This window comes from Phocoena phocoena, chromosome 2, assembly GCF_963924675.1.
Source record: "Phocoena phocoena chromosome 2, mPhoPho1.1, whole genome shotgun sequence".
In the NCBI taxonomy this organism is placed as follows: domain Eukaryota; kingdom Metazoa; phylum Chordata; class Mammalia; order Artiodactyla; family Phocoenidae; genus Phocoena; species Phocoena phocoena.
The window spans coordinates 130,949,740-130,960,989 of record NC_089220.1 but is presented as its reverse complement, the minus strand read 5'-3'; the positions used below and the strand labels follow the sequence as shown (position 1 = coordinate 130,960,989).

The 11,250-nt window shown below is 35.0% G+C and overlaps 1 pseudogene; it reads left to right on the top strand.

The window, feature by feature from the left end:
* The first annotated feature begins 439 nt into the window (after window positions 1-439).
* On the top strand, window positions 440-1,814 carry LOC136119030 (dnaJ homolog subfamily C member 7 pseudogene; annotated as a pseudogene).
* Window positions 1,815-11,250: the final 9,436 nt, after the last annotated feature.

The following is an 11,250-nucleotide window of genomic DNA, read 5'->3' as shown; positions in this document are numbered from 1 at the left end:
ATAACTGAGCACACATCAATTGCCACATAACAAATAATACACACTTTAAAGAAATAGTCAAAAAAATACTAAATAACAATAACACAAATAACAATGACAACAAACCCTAGTGGAAGAGAGAATTGGATTGCTAAAGGTGCCACAGTACATTATTCTAAATGTCTAGATAATCAATAAAAACTTATAAGATACCCCAAAAAACAGGAAAGTATAACCCATACACAGGCAATGGGAAAAACAAGCAGTCAATAGGAACTGACCCTGAGAATTCTAGTAAGATATTAAACTTACTCGAATTTAAATCAGCTATCATAAATACATGCAAAGAACTAAAGGAAAACTTATATAAAAATGAGAAATATGTGTCACCAATAAAAGGAATATCAGTAAAAAGACAGGAAGTGTAAAAAAGAACCAGGTAGAGGGTCCCAGAGGTAAGATGGCGGATGCCCTGGAGTGCAATGTGGTAACGGTGGCAACTGAACCAGAGCTGCTATATGACGAGGAAACAAAGAGATATGCGTCCTAAAAATGCTAGCTATTACAGGAATCGAGCAGCCACCTTGATGATGCTCAGAAAGTTCTGGGAAGCTCTTGGAGATGCACAGCAGTCAGTGAGGGACATCTACGAGAGGACAAATGCCACCTATCTCTAGGGAATGCTACGGTGGCATGTCATAATTTCCAGAGAGCCCTAGAACTGGGTCAAAAAAATGCTCAGGCACAACAGGAGTTCAAGAATGCCAATGCAGTCATAGAATATGAGAAAATAGCAGAAACGGATTTTGAGAAGCGGGATTTTCGGAAGGTTGTTTTCTGCATGCACCGTGTCCTAGAATATGCCCCTGCCTGCCATCACTTCAAAACCCTCAAAACAGAATGTTTAGCAATGCTGGGTCATTATCCAGAAGCACAGTGTGTGGTCAGTGACATTTTATGAATGGATTCCACCAATGCCGATGCTCTGTATGTACGAAGTCTTTACCTTGATTATGAAGACTGTACTGAGAAGGTGGTTCAGTTTTTTTGTCCAAGCTCTAAGGTTGGCTCCTGACCATGAGAAGGCCTGCATCACTTGCAGAAATGCCAAAGCACTTAAAGCAAAGAAAGAAGATGGGAATAAAGCATTTAAAGAAGGAAATTACAAGCTAGCATGTGAACTGTTCACAGAAGCCCTGGGGATAGACCCCAATAATATAAGAACAAATGCTAAACTCTACTGTCATTGGGGTGTGGTTAATTCCAAGCTTAAGAAACTAGATGATACAATAGAAGACCGCACAAATGCAGTGAAGCTTGATGACACTTATATAAAAGCCTACTTGAGAAGAGGTCAGTGTTACATGGACACAGAACACTATGAAGAAGCAGTACGGGACTGTGAAAAAGTATATCAGATGGAGAAAACAAAAGAACACAAGCAGCTCCTAAAAAATGCACAGCTGGAACTGAAGAAGAGTAAGAGGAAAGATTAGTACAAGATTCTTGGAGTAGACAAGAATGCCTCTGAGGACGAGATCAAGAAGGCTTATCGGAAACAGGCCTTGATGCACCATCCAGATCACCACAGTGGAGTCATTGCTGAAGTTCAGAAGGAGGAGGAGAAAAAATTCAAGGAAGTCAGAGAAGCTTTTACCATTCTCTCTGATCCCAAGAAAAAGACTCGCTATGACAGTGAACAAGACCTGGATGAAGAGGGCAAGAATATGGGTAATTTTCATGCAAACAATATCTTCAAGACATTCTTCGGTGGTCCTGGGGGTTTCAGCTTTGAAGCATCTGGTGCAGGGAACTTTTTTTTTCAATTTGGCTAATGAAAGGAAACCATCCAGAACCCAGAAAATGCAGACTTGCTCAGTTTAACCTCCAGTGTGGACACAGTTCACCTCCTCCCTTCATCATGATCCACATACTTAGAGTAGTTTCATTCTTTCAATTAGATACCCAGTGTCTGAGTGAGTCGGGTGAAGGAAAGCGAGCCAGCACTGAAGACTGCGGGTAGGGGAGGGAGGTGGGGGTGGACAGGGCAGCTTGTGAATTTTTGTTTTACTGTTTAACTTTATTAAAACAAAACAAAACAAAAAATGAACCAAGTCGAAATTCTACAGTTGGAAAGTAAAACAATTAATATAAAACATTCACTAGGGGGGCTCAACAAGAGATTACACTGACAGAAGGAAGAATCAGTTATCATGAATAAGGGTCAATTGAGATTATCCAGTCTGAGAAAGAAAATGAAAAAGGAATAAATAAAAACAACAGAGCCTTTTGGTTCTAATGGGACACCATCAAGCATACCAACATATGGCTAATGTAGGCCCCAGAAGGACTGGAGAGAGAAAAAGGTGTAGAAAGACTATCTGAAGATGGAATGGTCGCAAACTTCCCAAATTTGACCAAAAAGTATTATACTGTAATCTAAGTAGCTCAATAAATTCTATGTAGAATCAACACACAGAGATCCATGTTTAGAGACATCTTAGTCAAATTGCTGAAAACCAAGATAATGAAAGAATGCGGAAGTAACAAGAGAAAAGCAACTTATCATCTGCAAGCTATCTTTAGTAAGATAACATCTGACTTTTCATTAGGGATCAGCAAGGTCAGAAGGCAGTGGGATGGCATGTTTAAAGTGCTGAAATAGAAGATTGTCAACTAAGACTTCTACATCTGGCAAAATTAACCTTGAAAAATGAGGAAGAAATTAAGACATTCTCAAGTAAATAAAATCAGAGAATTCATGGATAGCATGTCTGCTCCAGAAGAAATAATAAAACATTTAACTTCAAGCTGAAATAAAAGGATATTAAACAGTAACTTAAATACACATGAAGAAATAAAGAACACTGGTTGAGGTAAATACATAGGTAAATATAAAAGACAGTATCAGTGTATTTTCATTTGTAACACTTTTCTAATCCTCTCTGATTTTTAAAAACTGCATAAAGCAATCCTTATAAGACTGTGTTGATATGTTTATAGTGTATACATTTGTAATTTGTATGTCCATACAGTGGAGATGAGGGGATAGGAATGGAGCTCATTGGAGCAATCACTTTATAATTTAGAAATATGTGGAAATTAAACATGTTCCTAAGTAACAAATGGGCAAAGAAGAATCAGTGGGATTCTTCTTTGTAATTTCCCCTATAATTCAAGGGGAAATTACAAAATACTTTGAACTGAATTAAAATGGTAGCACAAAACTTATGAGACATAGCTAAAGCAGTCATTAGAAGAAAATGTACAGCTGTAAACACTTATATTAAAAAAGAACTTAGATTAATAACTTAACCTTCCACTAGGGAAAAAAATAGTAAAAGGAAAGAATATTAAACCTAAAGCAAGCAGAAGGAAGGAAATAATACAGATTAGTGCAGAAATTAATGAAAAATAAAGAAGAAAAACAATAAGGAAAATCAACAAAATAAAAAGTTGGTTCTTGAAAAGATCAACAGAATTGACAAACCATTACCTAGCCTAACTAAGAAAGAAAGAAAATTCCAATTAGGAATAAAAGAAGGACATGACCTAAGACATATATAGAAAGTAAAATATAAGGGAATATTATGAACCATTATGTGCCATCAAACTCAAAATCTAGAAGAAATGAACAAATTCCTAGAAAGATACAAACTACTAAAGCTGCTTTACGAAGAAATAGAAGATATAAATAAACCTATAACAAGTAAAGAGAGTGAATTAGTAACAAAAATTCTTTCCACTAAGAAAACCCCACTCACATAGATTCTACCAAATAGTGAATTCTACCAATTAAAAAAGAATTAACAACAATCATTCACAAACCTTTCCAAAGAAAATACAGATGAGAAACAATTCCCAACTCATTCTATAAGGCCACTGTTACCCACAGCATATATAAAGATTTAAATACCATAACAAAATGGAATATGCTACAGAAATTCAAGGCTGGTTCAACGTACTAAAGTCAATTAGTACATTCCATATTATAGAATAAAGGACAAAATTCACATAATTAGCTCAAAAGATGCAGAAAAAATTTTATAATATTCAACACATTTTCATGATAAAATACATAACAAACCTAGGAGTAGAATGGAACTTGCTTAACCTTATAAAGAGCAGCAATGGAAAATCCACAATTAACTTCATATTTAATGGTGAAAGACTGCATGCATTCCCTTAAGATCAAAACAAGACACGAATTTCAATCTCATATCTTCTATTCAACACTGTACTGGAGATTCTAGATAGGAAAATTAGACAAGAAAGTGAAATAGAACATCCAGATTGGAAAAGAAGATATAAAACTACCACTAATTGCAGATGATATGATCTTGTATATAAAATCCTACCAAACTCACCACAAAACTATTGCAGTTGATAAATGAGTTAAACACAATTGCAGGATATGAACAATATAAAAAATTCAATTTCAAAGATAAATTTAAGAAATAATTCTATCCACAAGACCATAAAATGATAAAATACATAGAAATAAATTTTTTAAAAGAAGTGCATCACTAATACACTGAAAACTGAAAAATATCATTGAAATAAATTGAAGATGTTCTAAATAAATGGAAAGACATCCCATGTTCACTTAGTAGTGTTAAAATGTCATTACTCTTCAAATTGTTCTGAAAAATCAATGTGCTCCCTATCAGCATACCATTTGACCTCTTTGCAGAAACTGAAAAATTCCAAAATTCACTTGGAAACTCAAGAGACTGAAAATAGCCAAAAACATCTTGAAAAATAACAAAGTTGGAGGGTTCACACTTCCTGATTTCAAAACTTGCTACAAAACTACAGTAATCAAATAATGTGGTGCAGACATAGAATAGACATATAGATGACTGAAATAGAATTAAGTCCAGAAATAAGTCTTTACACTTATGGGGGATTGATTTCTTGACAAGGGTTCCAAGAAAACTGAATGGGGAAAAGACAATCTTCTCAACAAATGATGCTGTGACAAGTGGATATCTCCATGCAAGAGAATGAAGCTGGACCCTTACCACCTACCATATACAAAAGTACACTCTAAATGAAAGGGAGGCCTAAATGTAGATGATAAAACTATAAAACTCTGAGAAGAAAACATAGGCAGAGTTCTTCATGACATTGAATTAGACCACAGTTTCTTAGATATGACAGCAAAATTACAAGAAAAAATAGATAAATTGAACTTTATCAAAATTTAAAATGTGCTTCAAAGAGCACCACCAAATAAGTGAAAAGTGAATTTATTGATGTTAGAAAATCATGGTGTTAGCAAACCATGTATCTGATAAAGAACTATTTTCTGAATATTTAAAAAACGATTACAACTCAACAATGAAAAAGTTTTTTAAAAACCCAATGAAAACATGTGCAAAAGTTCTAAAATGACATTTCCCAAAAGAAGATATAAAAATGGCTAGTAAGTAATGAAAATGCTCAATGTCATTAGTCATTAAGGAAATGTAAATCAAAACCACAATAAAATACCATTTCACACACACTATTATGACCATAATAGAAAGGACGGGCAATAACAAGTTTCAGTAAAGATATGAAGAAACTGAAATATCATCCATTGTTGGTGGGAAGGCAAAATTATGAAACTATGTTGGAAATCAGTTTGCCAGTTCCTCAAAATATTAAATTAGTTACCATATAACCCAGAAATTCCACTCCTAGGTGTACTCCCAAGAGATATGAAAACATATGTTCACATAACAAATTATACAAAAGTATATTAATAATAAATAATAATTGCTATTAATAATAAAATTTAAAACATTATTAATAATAACCCCAAAGTGGAAATAACCCCAATGTCTATCAACTGATGAAAGGATAAACAAAATGCAGTACATACAGACGATGGAATGTTAGTCATAAAAAGGAATGAAGCTCTGGATATGTGCTACAACATAGATGAAGCTTGAAAATACCATGTTATGTGAAACAAGCCAGACACAAAAGATCACATATTATGTGATTCCACATACATTCAATGCGGCAAATCCATAGGGACAGAAATTATTATATCAATGTTTGCCGGGGATGGGGACAGGGGTCGGGGAGAATGAGGAGTGATTGTTAATGTTTATGGAGTTTCTTTTTGGAGTGATGAAAATGTTCTGAAGTTAGATAGCACTGATCTATATGCAACTTTTTGAATAGTCTAAGAAACACTGGAGAGGGACTTCCCTGGATAAGGATTTGCCTTCCAATGCAAGGGGTGCAGGTTCGATCCCGGATTGGGGAGCTAAGATCCCGCATGCCTCATGGTCAAAAAACCAAAACATAAAACAGAAGCAATATTGTAACAAATTCAATAAAGACTTTAAAAATGGTCCACATCAAAAAATATCTTTAAAAAATGCTGGAGAATATATATTAAATTAGTAAACTGTATGGTATGGAAGTATATCTTAATAACATGTTATTAAAAAAAGTGAAGTGAAGCAGACACATTTTGCATTGGAGTGGGATGGCTATGCTGTCAGCATTGATCAAATTAACTGGACAATCAACAAATCTTTCAGCAACTTCAGGCCATGAAGTCACAACAGCGACCAGACACCTCATTTTTAACCATAAACCCATGCTACCTTGCAGTGCTTTCAAATGCATATTTATGAGAGAGATGTCATAAAGAGCCATACTGTTCTTATCGCCTCAGTATGGAAAACTTCCACACCAGAGTTGAAGGTAAAGTACCCGACATTCTGGGGAAGTTGCATAACCATTATGAGCTCAGGGATAGAAGATTATAGTAACTGTTCAGATGGAATGGATATGATACATGTCCAAAGTCCCAGGCTTACATAGACCTCTGATAAAATCCCTGTTGTCAGAGTAAGGAGACAGTCAGAGATTCAAGGTCTCTGCTCTCACACGCTATGAGGTCTGAATCATGGGCTGTGCATCAACAGAAAGCTGCTGAGATTACTCACTAAAGCGGTCCCTACCAAGCTTTTATTCTCACCAGCCTGATTACCATCTCAGTCCATTGCTTTTGATCTTAGAATTGCTGTCTCCATAGCCAGTAAAACAGACAGATATATGGACTCTTGTCTCCACAGTTTGTCTTTTCCATGTTCAAACTAGATCCCGGTATTAATTCTCTATCCTGAATGGCTTACAAGATAAAATAAATGTATCTTTACCAAAGAAATTGGAAGTAAGGCTAACTAAAAAATGTTGTAGTAGAAGTCTTCAATCTTTAAGGTATGGGTATCTTGGTATCTTCAATTACTGAAATTACAAGGTGCAGGTGGTGAAAGCGCATCACTGATTCAGATAGCTCATGAAACTGCTTTAATATGATGTACAAGTAAGGAATAAACATTGTAGTTATCATTATGACCTCTCCTTCACTTTTCATTCCCAACACACAGTAGTTTTTGCTAAAACACATAACAGAGTACATGTAAGCAGAGTATCTTGAACAACTCTGACCAGACTTTTCTGTTTGTTTATTCTAAGTTAAAAAAAATTGATATATAGTTGATATACAATATTACATAAGTTACAGGTGTACAACAGAGTGATTCACAATTTTTAAAGGTTATACTTCATCTATAGTTGTTATAAAATATTGGCTCTATCCCCTGTGGTATATAATATATTCTTGCAGCTTATTTATTTATACATAGTACTTTGTACCTCTTAAACCCCTATCTCTGTCTTGACCCTCCCCACTCCCCTCTCCCAACTAGTAACCACTAGTTTATTCTCTATGTCTGTGAGAATGCTTCCTTTTTGTTATAGTCACTAGTTTGTTGTATTTTTAATATTATACATATTAGTGATAACATACAGCATTTTTCTTTCTTTATCTGACTTATTTCACTTAGCATAATACGCTTCAAATCCATCCATGTTGCTGCAAATGGCAAAATTTCATTCTTTTTTATGGCTGAGTAGTATTCCATTGTGTATATATATATATATATACTGCATCTTCTCTAGCCATTCATCTGTTGATGAACACTTAGGTTGCTTCCATATCTTGGCAATTGTAAATAATGCTGCTATGAACATTGAGGTGCATGTATCTTTCCAAATTAGTGTTTTCATTTTTTTTTTTTCAGATATATACCCTGGAATGGAATTCCTGGGTCATACAATAGTTATATTTTAGTTTTTTTGAGAAACCACCATACTGTTTTCCATAGTGGCTGCAAGACTTTTCTGTTTTTGAAATGAACAAAGACAACATCTATATGATGGTTAGTCATCACTTAAAATCCTAGGGGGTTAGTCAGTGTTACTACATTGAGTTCATTCTATTCCACTCCCAAACAGAAGAGATTGACATTTTGGTTATCCTGCACATCTTGCCTATAAGCAAAGGAACAATTTCAATTAGACTCTTCAAAATACAGGAAATAGCCCATGGTCTCTTATTGCTGCTTTCCCAGACCACTAGGGATCTGAACACTTCAGGTCAGAATTACTGGTGAGGTGGAAAAACTCAAAAGCCCTGCATTCTGATTCCAATCACTAGCTTACTTTCTAGCCTGATCGTAGCATAAAGCATGGGAAAGTCATCCTAAAATTGTGACCAATATCCTTGTGCACAATGCAATCATGAGTCAGACAGGGACTACAGCATGAATGGTGGTGTCTATTGCCATATGGTGTAAAGAGGGTAGATGTTTTCCCCACTGATTGTTTTTTTAAAAATGGAATTCATAGAATCATAGAATCTTGGATGATTTTTTGTCGATGAATTAGTTTAAATAATGGCCCCAGAAAGAATTAGTTTAAATAATGGCCCCAGAAAGGTACATTTCAATTCCTGGAACCTGTGAATGTGAACTTTTTTGGAAAAATAATCTTGCAGATGTAATTAAGTTAAAGATCCTGGAGATGAGCTCATCCTGGATTATATGGATGAGACCTACATCCAATGACAAGATTCCTTAAAAGAGACACACCAGAAGCAGTTACAGAGAGAAAAGGACCATATGAAGATGGAAGCAAAGATTAGATGTTTGCAGCCCCAAGCCAAGGAATATCTGGTACCATCTGAAGTTAAAAGAGACAAGGAAGGACTCTTCTCTAGAACTTTCAGTAGAAATGTGGTCCAGCCAATGTCTTGATTTTAGACTTCTGGCCTCCAAAATTTTGAGAGATAAATTTCTGTTGTTTTTAAGCCAACAATTTTTTTTGTGGTAATTTGTTACAAAAGCCACAGGATACTAATACACTTGCTTCGACACCTAATAAATAGCTTTTCACACATAGATTTTTTCCAATTCTGTAGTAGTGTCATCAATACTGAGATGAACATTGCACCATCTGGTGACCTAGGGTGACATATTTTCAAAATCTTCTGCTAGGGTATCAGGTCTGTATCCTGGTTTAGACATGTTTCCTTTTCACAAGTCTATGTGGGTTCACTTATCCAGTAATGAGAATCTTTAAAGCAAAAGTAATAACTGTAATCATCTCTCACTTAAACAAAAGAGTATCATTTTTAATCACAATAATACTTGTTAGGGCAACAATCGTACCATGTTGTGTATAGATTTGGATTCTTCCTGTTAGGCCTAGGACTAATAACTCAGTCTCACTTGTGCCTCTGTTTACTCATCTATACAATGGGGATATTAATAGAGAATATTAGAGTTTACTGTGCAAACTTCATACCGAGTTCCTTAGCATAGTTCTAGACACCCAAAGCCTTCACTCCTCAGTACCATTATCACAACAGGAATTGAATAACAAGAAAAGAAAAAAAAAATTAGAATAAATCGATCTTAGTTCTTCTGGGACTCTCTTTGCTGGTAGAAAATGACTCAGCCTAGAAGGTACTTGTACTTTTAAATAGTGAAAAGAAGTGATAAATTCTTGTTGTTTATAAGCCAACATTTTTTTGTGGTAATTTGTTACAAAAGCCACAGGATACTAATACACTTGTTTCAATACTTAATAAATAGAATATATTAGTTTTAAATAGTGAAAAAGGGATTAATGCTACAAATGTTACCTTACTGCAAAAAGAAATATACTCAACCCCTACTACCATTTCACTGTCCCCTGAAAATTACCTCTGGTCCTAATCTGACTACTACCCTTCAGTTTTAAAAAATAAATTTGGTCAAGTTTACCCCACTCCACCTCAACACATCCCATGCCCCTCCCTGGCTGTTACAAGAGGTGCAAGGCACAGAATACACCAAGTCACCATGTCTCTGTACATGTTGTTCATGCTAACTGCAATAATGTGCCCTTTTCTTCTTCCTGGTGAACCCTTTTTGTGTGTGTGTGTGTGTGTGTGTGTGTGTGTGGCATTTTGCAGTTAGCACTCCAGTCCTGCTAACTGGGAGGCTGTATATGCTCTTTATTTATTTATTTTTAAATAGACTATATTTTTAGGACACTTTTATACTTACAGAAAAATTAAGCAGACAGTACAGACTGTTTCCATATATCCCACACCCAATTTTCCTTATTATTAACATCTTACATTAATTAATATGGTACATTTGTCACAATTAATGAAACAATATTGGTATGTTCTTACTAAATAAAGTTCATACTTCATTCATATTTCCTTAGTTTTTTCATAATGTTTCTTTTCTGTCCCAAGATCCCACCCATGACACCACATTACATTAGGTTGTCAGGTCTCCTTAGGCGTATCTTAAGGGTGACAGCCTTTCAGACTTTTCTCACTTTTGATGACTGTGACATTTTGAGGAGTACTGGTCAGATATTTCCTAGGATGCCCCCTATATTGAAAGTTATCTGATGTTCTTCACATAATAAAACCCCAGTTATGAGTTATTGAAAGGAAAAACATAGAAGAAAAGCACTACTTTCATCACATCATGAGTACATACTATTGACATGATACATGATTTATCGACCTGATTTATGTTGACTTTGATCACCTGACTGAGGAGTGTGTGTCAGTTTTCTTCACTACACTTCTGCTCACTTTTAATACTCAGTATAAATGTCACCACCTCTTTGAAGTTTTCCTGGCTTCTTTCAGCCCTTAGCAGACTATTTAATCTATTTTTTAGTTATTAAGCATTTGTTAATCACTCACCACATGTCTAGCATGTTGCAAAAGTGAGGACGCAGCAATTTAAATAGGCAATACACATTTTGTGAATGAATAAATTACTATATGAGTTAATGGTTTTATGCATAAGCAGAGTATTTTCTTTTCATATTTACTAAACATTTATATATTATATATTAAGTGCCTCTAGTTATGTAGTACTATAGGAGAAGTGTGAGGTACAAAATAAA